The sequence below is a fragment of the Ranitomeya imitator genome, chromosome 1 (assembly GCF_032444005.1).
Source record: "Ranitomeya imitator isolate aRanImi1 chromosome 1, aRanImi1.pri, whole genome shotgun sequence".
NCBI lineage: Eukaryota > Metazoa > Chordata > Amphibia > Anura > Dendrobatidae > Ranitomeya > Ranitomeya imitator.
Genome location: NC_091282.1, coordinates 704648365 through 704661048, shown reverse-complemented (window position 1 = coordinate 704661048; position 12684 = coordinate 704648365). Strand labels below are relative to the sequence as shown.

Genomic DNA, 12684 nt, shown 5'->3' with positions numbered 1-12684 from the left:
CTCCGACCCACTCATTGGGGGACACAGGACCATTTGTGTTATGCTGCTGCCACTAGGAGGATGACACTAAGTAGACACAAAAAGATGAGCTCCTCCTCTGCAGTATACAGCACACACACTGGCTCCAGCCGAACCAGTGAAAGCTTAGTGTCAGTAGGAGGCACATGTGCTCTGAACTTCAGACCACATCTATCGCTTTCTAATTTTTTTTATTTTTTAATTTCAACATTCTTCAAAGGATTACAGGGGGCAACTGATCCCTTAAGGGCTCCGCTCTCCCCAAACCGACAACAGGCGGGAATGTGGAGTGTTGCCTCCACGTTCCCCCTCCTGCATTCTTTTCTTCGGCATGCCTGAGACCTTTTCTAGGGGCGACGGGTCCCTTCAGTGCACCGCTCTCCCCACGGTCCATGGCTTCTCTGACTAAAGCTATTGCCTGTCTTAGAAGGTTCCTCTCCCTCACGGGAACCGTCTACCTGCAGGGGCCGTTCTCAGTCAAAAACCCCACATCCATCTAGGAAACGGGTACATAGCACATCTCTCGGTACCTGTGAGCTCTGTTTCCTGCTCCCCCTCACCCGGGGTTCGCAGTAGCTAGGACCCGGAGTCCAAAACAGATATGCCGCTTTATCTAGATTAACCCGATTATCAGGCAACGGTGGATAGTCTCATTGAGGCAGTCAACCAGACTTTAAAAACTCTAATTACTTCCCGGATCAAGCGGTGTCCTTCAAGAGGACCATACGCTCTCATAGGGTTTTTTCCAACCATCCCGAATTTCAGGACATAGTTCGGCGCCAAAGGGAGTGATCGGATAAACGCTTCACAGGTTAGAAGCTGCTTGAGGCGAGATACCCATTTTCATCGGATCTGCAGAAGGAATGGGCCGAATCCCACCATTTGATCTACCTGTATCCCGCCTGACCACCAAAACCCTCCTATCCGTGCCAGACGGTTCTTCTATTAAAGACCCCATGGACTGTCAGAGAATCTTGCCCATTCAGTTTTTAAAGCTTCAGGCTCTGCACTCTCTCCCTCTTTCGCCGTGGGCAGCTAAAGCTATGGTCTCTCGGGCAGATACCCTGACCATAACCATTCAGAATAGTGACCTACCCCCGAAGGCAGCAGATCTGGCAAATCACATCTCCTTCGCTGGGGACTATTTGGTGTAAGCTTCCCTGGACTCGGCTGACTGTGCCGCTCTTGCAACCTCAAACGCCATCTCCATTAGACAGGCACTGTGGCTCACGGAATAGTGAGCGGACTCTGCGTCCCAAAAATCTCTAACGTCTCTGCCTTACCAGAGCGGTTGTTTATTTGGAGAGAAGATGGATCATCTTGTCTCGGATGCCACAGGAGGAAAAAGTAAATTCCTCCCCCAGCAGAGGACTAGACGACCTTTTTGTCGGCAACAGCAGACTTGTTTCCGATCCTTTCACAGCAATCCCATTTGGTCCAATACAACCCCCTCTTCCGGATCGAGGCGCTCCTCCTGTGGGGACAAGGGCCCCCAGGTTTCGTAGGAGTCCAACCAGTTGTGGAAAAACCGTCTCAAGCAATCTAGGTCTAAGGTAGCCAAGCCCCATAGATTCTCGACTCAATGACTCATGGCATTATCCGGTCAACACCAGAAGAGTAGGCGGCCGTCTACTATTTCGCCATACCTGGCTCTCTGTCGTTCACGACGAATGGGTGAAGGACCTGTTGTCTTCTGGTTGCAAGATAGAATTTTCTTCCCACCCTCCAACACGGTTCTTCCCCCCTCGCCACACCCCCCCCCCCCCAAAACAGAGGCACAGGCACGGTCTTTCCCGCTCACCAAAGGTTTCTGCGCTTCGTCGTCCTTGAGGAACATTTCCAGTTGTGAGATTTGCTCTTTGGCCTCGCCAATGCTCCCATAGTGTTCACAAAGGTCTTGACGGCTGTCATGTCCATTCTTTACTCTCGAGGCGTGTGGTCGTTTTGCCATACTGGTGGTGGGGCGGACTCAGTATATGTACTGTTACTGGGTGGAGGTGGGGAGAACGCCGTATATGTACCGTTACTGTGCGGTGTCAGGGCGGACTCAGTGTATGTACCATTACTGTGTGGTGGTGGACTCGCTATACGTACAATTACTGTGCGGTGGCAGACTCACTATATGTACAATTACTGTGCGGTGGTGGGGCGGACTCCATATATGTACTGTTACTGTGTGATGTCAGGGCGGACTCAGTATACATACTATTACTGTGTGGTGGCAGGGAGGACTCGGTATATGTACTGTGTGGTGGCCAGGCGGACTTGGTATGCAGTTGGAACCCAAAGTTCACATACACTATATAAGGCGACACATCTGAATGTTTTTCTCAATAACTGACATGAAATCAGAATAAACCTTTCCCATATTAGGTCAATTAGGATTACCATAATTATTAACCCCTTTCTGACCTCGGACAGGACAGTACGTCCGAGGTCAGATCCCCTGCTTTGATGCAGGGCTCCGCGGTGAGCCCGCATCAAAGCCGGGACATGTCAGCGGCTTCAGAATAGTAACCATAGAGGTCCTTAAGACCTCTATGGTTACTGATCCTCGGCAGCTGTGAGCGCCACCTTGTGGTTGGCGCTCACAGCACACCTGCAATTCTGCTACATAGCAGCGATCTGATGATCGCTGCTATGTAGCAGAGCCGATCGTGCTATGCCTGCTTCTAGCCTCCCATGGAGGCTATTGAAGCATGGCAAAAGTAAAAAAAAGTTTAAAAAAAATGTGAAAAAAATATAAAAGTTTAAATCACCCCCCTTTCGCCCCAATCAAAATAAATTAATTAAAAAAAAAAATCAAATCTACACATATTTGGTATCGCCGCGCTCAGAATCGCCCGATCGATCAATTAAAAAAAAGCAATAACCTGATCACTAAATGGCGTAGCGAGAAAAAAATGCGAAACGCCAGAATTACGTTTTTTTTGGTCGCCGCGACATTGCATTAAAATGCAATAACGGGCGATCAAAAGAACGTATCAGCACCAAAATGCTATCATTAAAAACGTCATCTCGGCACGCAAAAAATAAGCCCTCAACCGACCCCAGATCATGAAAAATGGAGACGCTACGGGTATCGGAAAATGGCGCAATTTTTTTTTTTTTTTTAGCAAAGTTTGGAATTATTTTTCACCACTTAGGTAAAAAATAACCTAGTCATGTTAGGTGTCTGAACTCGTAATGACCTGGAGAATCATAATGGCAGGTCAGTTTTAGCATTTAGTGAACCTAGCAAAAAAGCCAAACAAAAAACAAGTGATTGCAAGTGGGATTGCACTTTTTTTGCAATTTCACCGCACTTGGGAATTTTTTTTCCCCGTTTTCTAGTACACGACATGCTAAAACCAATGATGTCGTTCAAAAGTACAACTCGTCCCGCAAAAAATAAGCCCTCACATGGCCAAATTGACGGAAAAATAAAAAAGTTATGGCTCTGGGAAGGAGAGGAGTGAAAAACGAACACGGAAAAACGAAAAATCACATGGATTAAAAGGTCATGAAGGGGTTAATATTTGCCAAATGACAGAATGAGAGCGAGAAAGAATGTTTTATGGCATTTTTATTACTTAATGCAAAGTCAAAAGTTTACATTCATTTCATTAGTATTTGGTACTACCATTGCCCTTAAACAGAATGATTTTGGTCAAATGTTTGAGATAGCCTTCTACAAGCTTCTCACAATAGTTGGTCGGAATTTGGGCCCATTCCTCCTGACAAAACTGGTGTAACTCATTCAGGTTTGTAGGTCGCCTTGCTCGCAACTGCCTTTTTGGCTTTGCCCATAAATTTTCAATAGGACTGAGATCAGGGCTTTGTGATGGCCACTCCATACATTGATTTTGTTATCCTTAAGCCACTTTGCTACGATTTTGGTAGTATGCTTCGGGTCATTGTTCATTTGGGAGACCCATTTCCGCCTAAGCTTTAACTTCCTGGCTGATGTCTTGAGATGTTACTTCAGTATTGCCACAATCTTCTTTTCTCATGATGCCATCTATTTTGTGAAATGCACCAGTCCCTCCTGCAGAAAAACAATCCCACAACATGATGCTGCTGCCACGCCCGTGTTTCACAGTTGGGATGGTGTTCTTAGGCTTCCAAGCTTCTCCCTTTTTCCTCCAAACGTCATGATGGTCATTATGCCCAAAAAGTTAAATTTTAGTTTCATCAGACCACAGGACAGGTCTCCAAAAATTAAGGTCTTTGTTCCTGTGTGCATTTACAAACATTAATCTGTCTTCTTTATGTTTCTTTTTAAGTAATGGCTTCTTCCTGGTAGAGTGGCCTTCCAGCCCATGTTGATACAGTACTCGTTTCACTGTAGATGTTGACACAATCTTACCAGCTTCAGCCATCATCTTCACAAGGTCTTCTACTTTTGTCTTTGGGTTGCTATGCACATGTCGGACCAAAGCGCGTTCATCTCTGGCACACAGAACCAGTCTCCTTCCTGAGTAGTATGATGGCTGGACATTCCCATCTTGTTTGTACTTGCATACAATTGTTTGTACAGATTAATGAGGAACCTTCAGGCATCTTGAAATTGTACACAAGGATGAGCCAGACTTGTGCAAGTCCACAATTCTCTTGCTGATATCTTGGATGATTTCTTGAGACTTTCCCATGATGCTACACAAAGAAGCAGTGTGTTTCAAGTGTGCATTAAAATACATCCACATGTATGTCTGTAATAAATTCAGATGTTGCCAAAAAAAGAGCAGCTTCCAAACACATGACATCATCATATGGGCAGTCCAGAATTGTTTAAAGGCATAGTAATATATATATTTTTTTAACTCAAATAGTTTTTTACTAAGTATAAAATTTCAATAAAACATTTGACATTAATACATGTATTTTCCATTTTTCCCCAACATTAACCCCCCTTACCCGTCCCTCCCCCCTCCTTCCCACTTAAGACAGCTCACGCTCTTCTCTTAACATGTCTTGTAACAGTACATACATTATCAATATGTAATGTCTTCCATTATGAACATATAGACCATTATTGTATCGACGAAACCACCTCTTGCCTATCTTTCCTTCACCTCCTCCTAACCCAATCCCAGCCAAGGTGTCCACAATTTATCATACAAGACCATTTTCCCTCTTTTCTGATACACTCCCTTTTCCAGGGCAATGACCTGCCCCACATATTTAATATATTCTCCCCTCGAGGGAGGCTCCTCTTTAATCCAATTTCTTGCTATGACCTTCCGAGCCATGTATAGTAGTCTAGAGATTGCTATTTTCAGCTTGTTATCCACAACTATCTCTTCAACATATCCCAACACGCACACAACTAGTTCCCTTGGGATTACACATCTGTACGCCCCTTCTATCCGGCTGAGAACCACCAACCAAAAAGCAGTCAATCTCGGACACGTCCATAGCATGTGAAACATTCCAGAATTATCATTCCTACATCTAGGGCATTCCGAATCAGATCTCAACCCAGCTCTGCATAAGACATCCGGAGACCTATACACTCTGTATTATATAAAGCTGGGAAAGTCTATATGGCTCATTCAATAATAATTTAGATATTCATTCTAATACAGATTCCCACGTTTCATCCTCTAAGCGACCCAACTCTCTTTCCAAATTAGCCCTCGTGCCAATCGGATATCCCAATGAGTGAGTATGAAGTAGATCCTTGTACAGAGAGGAGATAACACCCCTCGTTGTCCCCACTCCACAGATGTTGTCCAATACTAAGTCACTTTGGATTTTCAGACAATCCCCTTATTCTGAGCCACAAATGCACGTCGAACTTGTACATATTGATACCCCCGGATGTCCTAAGATCACACTTCGACTGCAGGTGGGAAAAGGGTTTCAACTCCCGCCGCTCTAAAATCGATAGACATATTGAATCCCCCTAGCTTGCCATTCTGATATACATCCCACTGCCAAAAACTCAGGTAGATTATTATTAAACCACAGCGGAGAGAACCTGGTAAGACAGGTAACCCTGCAAGTTTGTTTAACTCTCCCTCATATTTTATATATCAGAAACAATGTTGGATACATTTTCCCAAGCATCCCCAGGGAGCCATCTTCTAAACACTGTACCGCCGGACTTCTTTTTGTCACCCTTTCTATCATGAGTTGTACCACATTGGTAGACGACTCATGCTCCCAGCCCTTTAAATGCTGACATTGGGCCACCAAAAAATGTATTTCGGGGTTAGGTAAAGACAACCCTCCCACATCCTTAGGGCATTGAAGCATCTCCAACCTGATTCGTGGGCGCTGCTTCCCCCATGCCAAACTTCTAAATAAAGAGTTAATCAGTTTGAATTTCCCACGCGGTATCCAAATAGGTGAGTTATGGAGAACATACAGTACCTTAGGCATCAGAATCATCTTAATAAGAATAACTCTACCTACAACAGACAAGTGCAATTTAGACCAAGCCCCTACCTTTGCCTTAAGCATTCCCAACACCGGTGTCAGATTCTTATACAAATAATTCATAATCGGCAAAGAGATTAGTATCCCCAAATATTTGAATAGGTCTGCTATTTTAAGTCTACCCCCTTCCGTGGAATCTCCCAACTCATCCCCTGCATCATCCACCATGAGTAGAGTTGATTTATTCCAGTTTATCATTAGCCCCAACAAAGCACCATATCCCTCAATGAGCCGAATAACATTGCTCATGAGTCACGTGGGACCCTCAAGAACAGTAGTATATCGTCCGCGTAAAGCACTATCTTTTCTTCTATCAACCCATATTTAAACCCAGAGACCTCAGCAGACTGACGTATTTTGGCGGCCAACGGCTCCACGGCCAAAGCAAACAAAAGAGGGGAGAGCGGACACCCCGGTCTCGTCCCTCTATGTAGCTTTATCATATGAGAAAGCTTCCCATTCACTCTCACTCTAGCTGATGGTTGCGCATACAACTGAAACCGACACGAATTGTGGACCAAAGCCAAAACAGTGCAATACCTGCCAGAAGTACCCCCATTCCACACTATCAAATGCCTTATAAGAGTCTAAGAAAGCAACAACCAGTTGTACAGTAAATTCAGAAAAAGCCTTCTTAGATTAACTGCCGTAGACCTGTCAGGCATAAAGCCAGACTGATCTGGATGTATTAACTTAGAAATAACACCCGTCAATCAGGTCGCTAACTCCCCGGCCAGAAGTTTAACGTCCGTAACGAGCAAAGAAATCGGGCGATACGATTCAGGCAGTCGTAGATCTTTATCTTCCTTCGGGATTACAACTATTATGGCCTCCCTCATGGAGGCTGGCAGGATTCCCCTATTGTTTGCCTCCCCTAAGACTACTCTTAGTCTGGGCAGCAACACTCCCTCCATCTCTAAAGGCATAGGATTCTTAGCGCAAGTACACTTTTGACAGGTGCGTGGCTATGTAAGAGGTTGTATCTGAGGGGAGCTCCAGCCATCCGTACATTATCCTGCTTCATACCCAACACCTGAGGCTTTAGTAAGCCTGTAAACTTCATCATCCTGGTGTGGGCTTAGCCTGGCTCTAGAAGGTCTGTTTTTGTTCAGCCTCAGTAGGGCAGGGAACAGCAAATCAATCACACAGAATACAGGTCTGGAGGTGTCAACAGCCATCTTGGGTCCAAGATCTGAGGTTAAGAGATCAGTGGGAGGGCTCACAGTCTGTTGGGGATCTGAACTTTATCAGATACAGTGTGGAGCTGTGGTATAGAGCCCTGAATAAGGGACCCACAGCAAGCGTTTCTCTGCTGGACACAGGAGCTAAGGAGGGATCCTTGATTCAGTGAGGAGATTCCACCGGCAGTGGAAAACAGGGATTTTTGTGTACTCACCGTAAAATTCTTTTCTCAGGGCCACTCATTGGGGGACACAGGACCGTGGGTGTATGATGTTGCCACTAAGAGGCTCACACTAAGTTAATTCAAAGAAAGTTAGCTCCTCCTCTGCAGTATACACCCTCATGCTGGCTCCCAGAGAACCAGTTGAAAGCAAAAGCAGTAGGAGAACATTAACAACATATAAGAGTACAACATGTCAAACTAACGAAAAACACCAGCCATTAGGCTAACAGAGTGGGTGCTGTTCCCCCAATGAGTGGCTCGGAGAAAAGAATTTTACAGTGAATACACCAAAATCCCTGCTTCTCCTTTGCCTCATTGGGGGACACAGGACCGCGGGACGTCCCCAAAGCAGTCCCTGGGTGGGAAAAAACAGAAAAACATCAGGCTTCACGTAACAACTGCCTAGGTGTGCGCCACCACAGCTTGCAGAATTGGTCTGCCCATCCCCGCATCAGCTGAAGCTTGAGTATGAACATTATAGTGCTTCGAGAAAGTATGTAGGTTGGACCAAGTCGCGGCTTTACAGACCTGCTCCGCCGATGCCTGATGTCGAATGGCCCAGGAAACACCCACTAACCGAGTGTAGTGTGCCCTGTTCCCCACTGGGATAGGCTTACCTCTGATGCGGTAGGACTCCTGAATGGTGGAACGAATCCAACTAGCTAACGTGGCCTTTGAAGCGGCTAGACCCTTCCTGTGACCCTCAGGAGGCACGAACAAAGATTGCAACCTTCGGAAGGACGCTGCCCTCGAGACGTACCTTCTCAGAGCTCTGACTACATCCAGAGTAAGGAGAGCCCTTTGCACCCTGTGGACTGGAGTTGGACAAAATGAAGGAAGAACAATGTCCTCGTTAAGGTGAAAGGATGAGACAACCTTGGGTAAAAAGGATGGAGACGGTCTAAGGACAACCTTGTCCTGGTGGAAAATAAGGAAAGGCGCCCATAGGACAGAGAAGTCAGCTCCGAAACCTGACTACCATAATTGCAACAAGAAAGGCAACTTTCCAGGACAGAAAGGTGGGCGAAATGTCCTGAAGCGGTTCAAAAAGGAGCTTCTTGTAAGACCCCCATGACCAAGTTAAGGTCCCAAGGGTCTAAAGGCATGCGATAGGGGGAAGCACATGTGTAACCCCCTGAATGAACGTCTTCACCTGAGGTTTTGTCTCAATCCTACTTTGGAATAAGATCGATGAGGTGGATATCTGGCCCTTGAGCGAACTGAGAGCCAGGCCCGAGTCCAGACCAGTCTGTAGGATTTCCAAAATGGTGGGAATAGAGAAGACAAGAGGAAGACGTCCACGAGCCTTGCACCAAGCAAAAAATGTCTTCCAGGTACGGTGATAAATGTGTACTGACGTAGCACTGATCATTGTGGACGCGACCTGTGGTGAAAAACCAGCTTGGGTCAGAATACAGGATTCAATGGACAAGCTGTTAAGCACAGGGCCGCTGAGTTCTGGTGGTAAAATCGGTCCCTGGGAGAGCAGATCTGGATGATCCCGCAGTCACCAGAGTACGTAGGCAACGAGGCGCACCAACTCTCCGATCCACGCCTGGCATGGCCAATCCGGAGCGACCAGGATCACTGGAACCCTTTCCGCCTTGATCTTTCTGAGGACTCTCGGAAAAAGTGGCAGCGGGGGAAAAATGTACAGAAGACAGAACTGGCACCATGGAAGAACAAGAGTATCCACTCCTATGGCTCTTGGATCTCGAGACTGAGCTATGAATCTGGAGACCTTGGCGTTCAGTCTATATGCCATCAGATCCACATTTGGGGTCCCCCAACGAAGACAAATCTGTTGGAAAACTTCTGGATGAAGTTCCCACTCCCCCAAGGCGAGACACTGACGGCTGAAAAAGTCTGCCGCCCAGTATTCCACGCCTGGTATGTGCACTGCTGAGATTACGGAGTGGTTCCTCTCTGCCCATCGAAGAATGCGAGTTACCTCACACATGGCTGCCCTGCTGTGGGTACCCCCTTAATGGATGATGTATGCTACAGCCGTGGCTTTGTCCGATGGAAATCGGATGGGGTGACCCGCTAGAAGATGTAGCAGTAGCGTTAGCCATATCGCTCGGATTTCCAAGATATTGATTGGAAGTTTCGGTTCCTGAGAAGACCAGCGGTGTGGTGATGAATAACTGCTCCCCAGCCTAGAAGACTGGCATCGGTAGTCACCACTAGCCATTGAACCGGGAGAAAGTACTTCCCTTGGTTGAGGGAAGAACTGAATGTCCACCATCTGAGAGTCAGCCTGACCCGCGGGGATAGGCGACACCGGCAGTCGAGGGAAAAAGGGTTCCTGTCCCAAGCCGCAGAGGAGCATACTATAGGGGATGGAGGTGCATCTGTTCGAAAGGAACCGCTTCCATTGCTGCCACCATTTTCCCCAGTACCCTCGCAAAGAGGATGGAATGAGGGGATGACTGAGAAAGTGCGTGGGCTCCTTGATGAAGGGCTAGGACCTTGTCTTGAAGGAGAATCACCAACCCTCAGGAGAGGTCTAGGGTCATGCCTAGAAAGGATATCTGCTGGGCTGGAACGGGGGAAGACTTGGCTAAGTTTATCAGCCAACCCAGAAGAGAAAAAGTATTGCAAGTGATACGAACGGACTCCGCTCAATTGTGGAAAGACGGACTCTTTACTAGGAGGTCGTCCAAATAGGGTAGGATGACCACGCCCCGAGAGTGCAGGATGGACATGACAACCGCCATGACCTTTGTGAAAACCCTGGGAGCGGTAACGAGGCCGAAGGGCAAAGCCGTGAATTGAAAGCGCTGGTCACAAATAGCGAAACGCAGGAACTTTTGGTGGGGAGGAAAAAAAAAAAAAATCGGGATGTGCAGGTAAGCATCTCGAATATCAATGGATGCTAGAAACTCCCCTTTTTCCATTGAGGTGATGACCGAACGCAGAGACTCCATGCGGAAATGACGGACCTGGACAAACTTGTTTAGAAGTTTGAGGTCTGGTCTGGGTCTCACTTTTCCGTCCTTTTTAGGGAACAACGAATATGTTGGAGTAGAATCCCTCGAATCTTTCGTTTTCCGGAATCGGAACAATGACGCCATTGCGGCGCAAAATGTCTATGGCTCAGGAGAGAGCCTTTGCCCTTGTCCCTGATGCTGGAAATCAGGAAGGAAAGAAAAGAGCTTGGGGAAGTGAAGAAAAATCGATTTTGTATCCGGAAGACACCAGGTTTCTGACCCATTCGTCGTGAACGACTGGGATCCAGACCTGGCGAAACAGAAGTACGTGACCGACTCCCCTGCTGGTATCGACCAGATAACCCCTTGAGTAATTGGGCGGAAAATCTCTAGGACCTAGATCCCTTAGATCCAGACTGTTTGTGCCGACCCTTCCATAGCTGATTGGACCTATAGGATGTCTGGGGTCCTCTCTTCCTGCGTGGAGAGCGTCCTGATCCTAAAGATGTAGTAGACCAAACCGGATTGGCGTGAAAGGATTGGAAACGGATTTGTTGTTGACGTCGAAAAGGACGCCTAAGCCTCTGCTGGGGAAGAAACTTGCTCTTTCCTCCAGTAGCATCCGAGACAAACTGGTCTAGCTTCTCGCCAAACAAATGCCTACTCTGCTAAGGAAGAGATGTCAGACTTTTTTGAGGCAGAATCCGCTTTCCATTCTCTGAGCCATAAAGATCTTCTGATCGTGATGGCATTTGCCACATCCAAAGAAGCGTATACCAGGCAATCACGTGCCTGAGAAATTTGGTTAGCCAGCCGCGTTGGCTCCGGAGGAAGATTACTGCTCTGAATGGAATTAGCCAAGGTCTCCGACTAGGAAACCATTGCTTTAGCTACTCACGCTGCAGGGAAGTAAGGACATAGAGCTGCACCTGAGACCTCGAAGACAGATCAAGACAAATTTTCTATCTGGCGGTTTGTGGGATTTTTAATAGATGATTTGTCTGGCAGGGATAGAGGGATGTTTGGCACTCACCGTAAAATCTCTATCTTGGAGCCTTCATTGGGGGACACAGGTAACCATGGGGGTGTATGCTGTTGTCGCTAGGAGGCAGACACTAAAGAGAGTAAAATAGCTCCTCCCCAGCAGTATACACCCACCAACAGGCACAAAGCAACTCAGTTGGTGTAAAAGCAGTAGGAGAAGCAACGAAAAGCTTATGTACCAACCCAAAACAAAGGCACGTGGGCCCACAACCGTACAAACATTAGGAAGGGTGCCTGTCCCCCTATGAAGGCTCCAAGAAATAGATTTTACAGTGAGTAACAAAAATCCCTCTTTCTTGATCGCTTCAATGGGGGACTGCGGTAACCATGGGACGTCCAAAAGCAGTCCCAGGGGTGGGAACAGAAAAATGCCAAGAAAGCGTACTTAGGTTGGCCAGTGCGCAACCGCCACGTGCAGCACCTTCCTACCCAAGCCTGCATCACACGAGGCATGGGTATGAACCCTGTAAAACCTCGCAAAATTGTGCAAGGACGACCAGGTTGCGGCCTTGCAAATCTGTAAAGCCGAAGCCTGGTGATGAACAGCACAGGAAGCCCCCACGGCCCAGGTGGAGTAAGCCCTCACTCCCGAAGGAGGCTGTTTGTCCTGAACGCGGTATGCCCCCATTATTGTCGAACGAATCCAACGAGCAATAGTGGACTTAGAAGTTGGGAGCCCCTTACGATGACCTTCGGAGATGACAAATAGGGAATCGGACTGATGAAAGGAAACAGTCCTAGAAAGATATACCCGAATAGCTCTGACCAAATCCAGCTTGTGGAGGGGTTTTTCCAGGGGATGAGCCGGAGAGGGACAAAAGGAAGGAAGGACAATGGTCTTTGTTGATGTGAAAGGCAGAA

General features: G+C 47.1%; 1 protein-coding gene across 1 annotated transcript in view; it reads right to left on the bottom strand.

The window, feature by feature from the left end:
• ZNF106 (zinc finger protein 106) overlaps positions 1 to 12684 on the bottom strand; it is a 134230-nt gene that overhangs the window by 36844 nt on the left and 84702 nt on the right. The window lies entirely within an intron of this gene.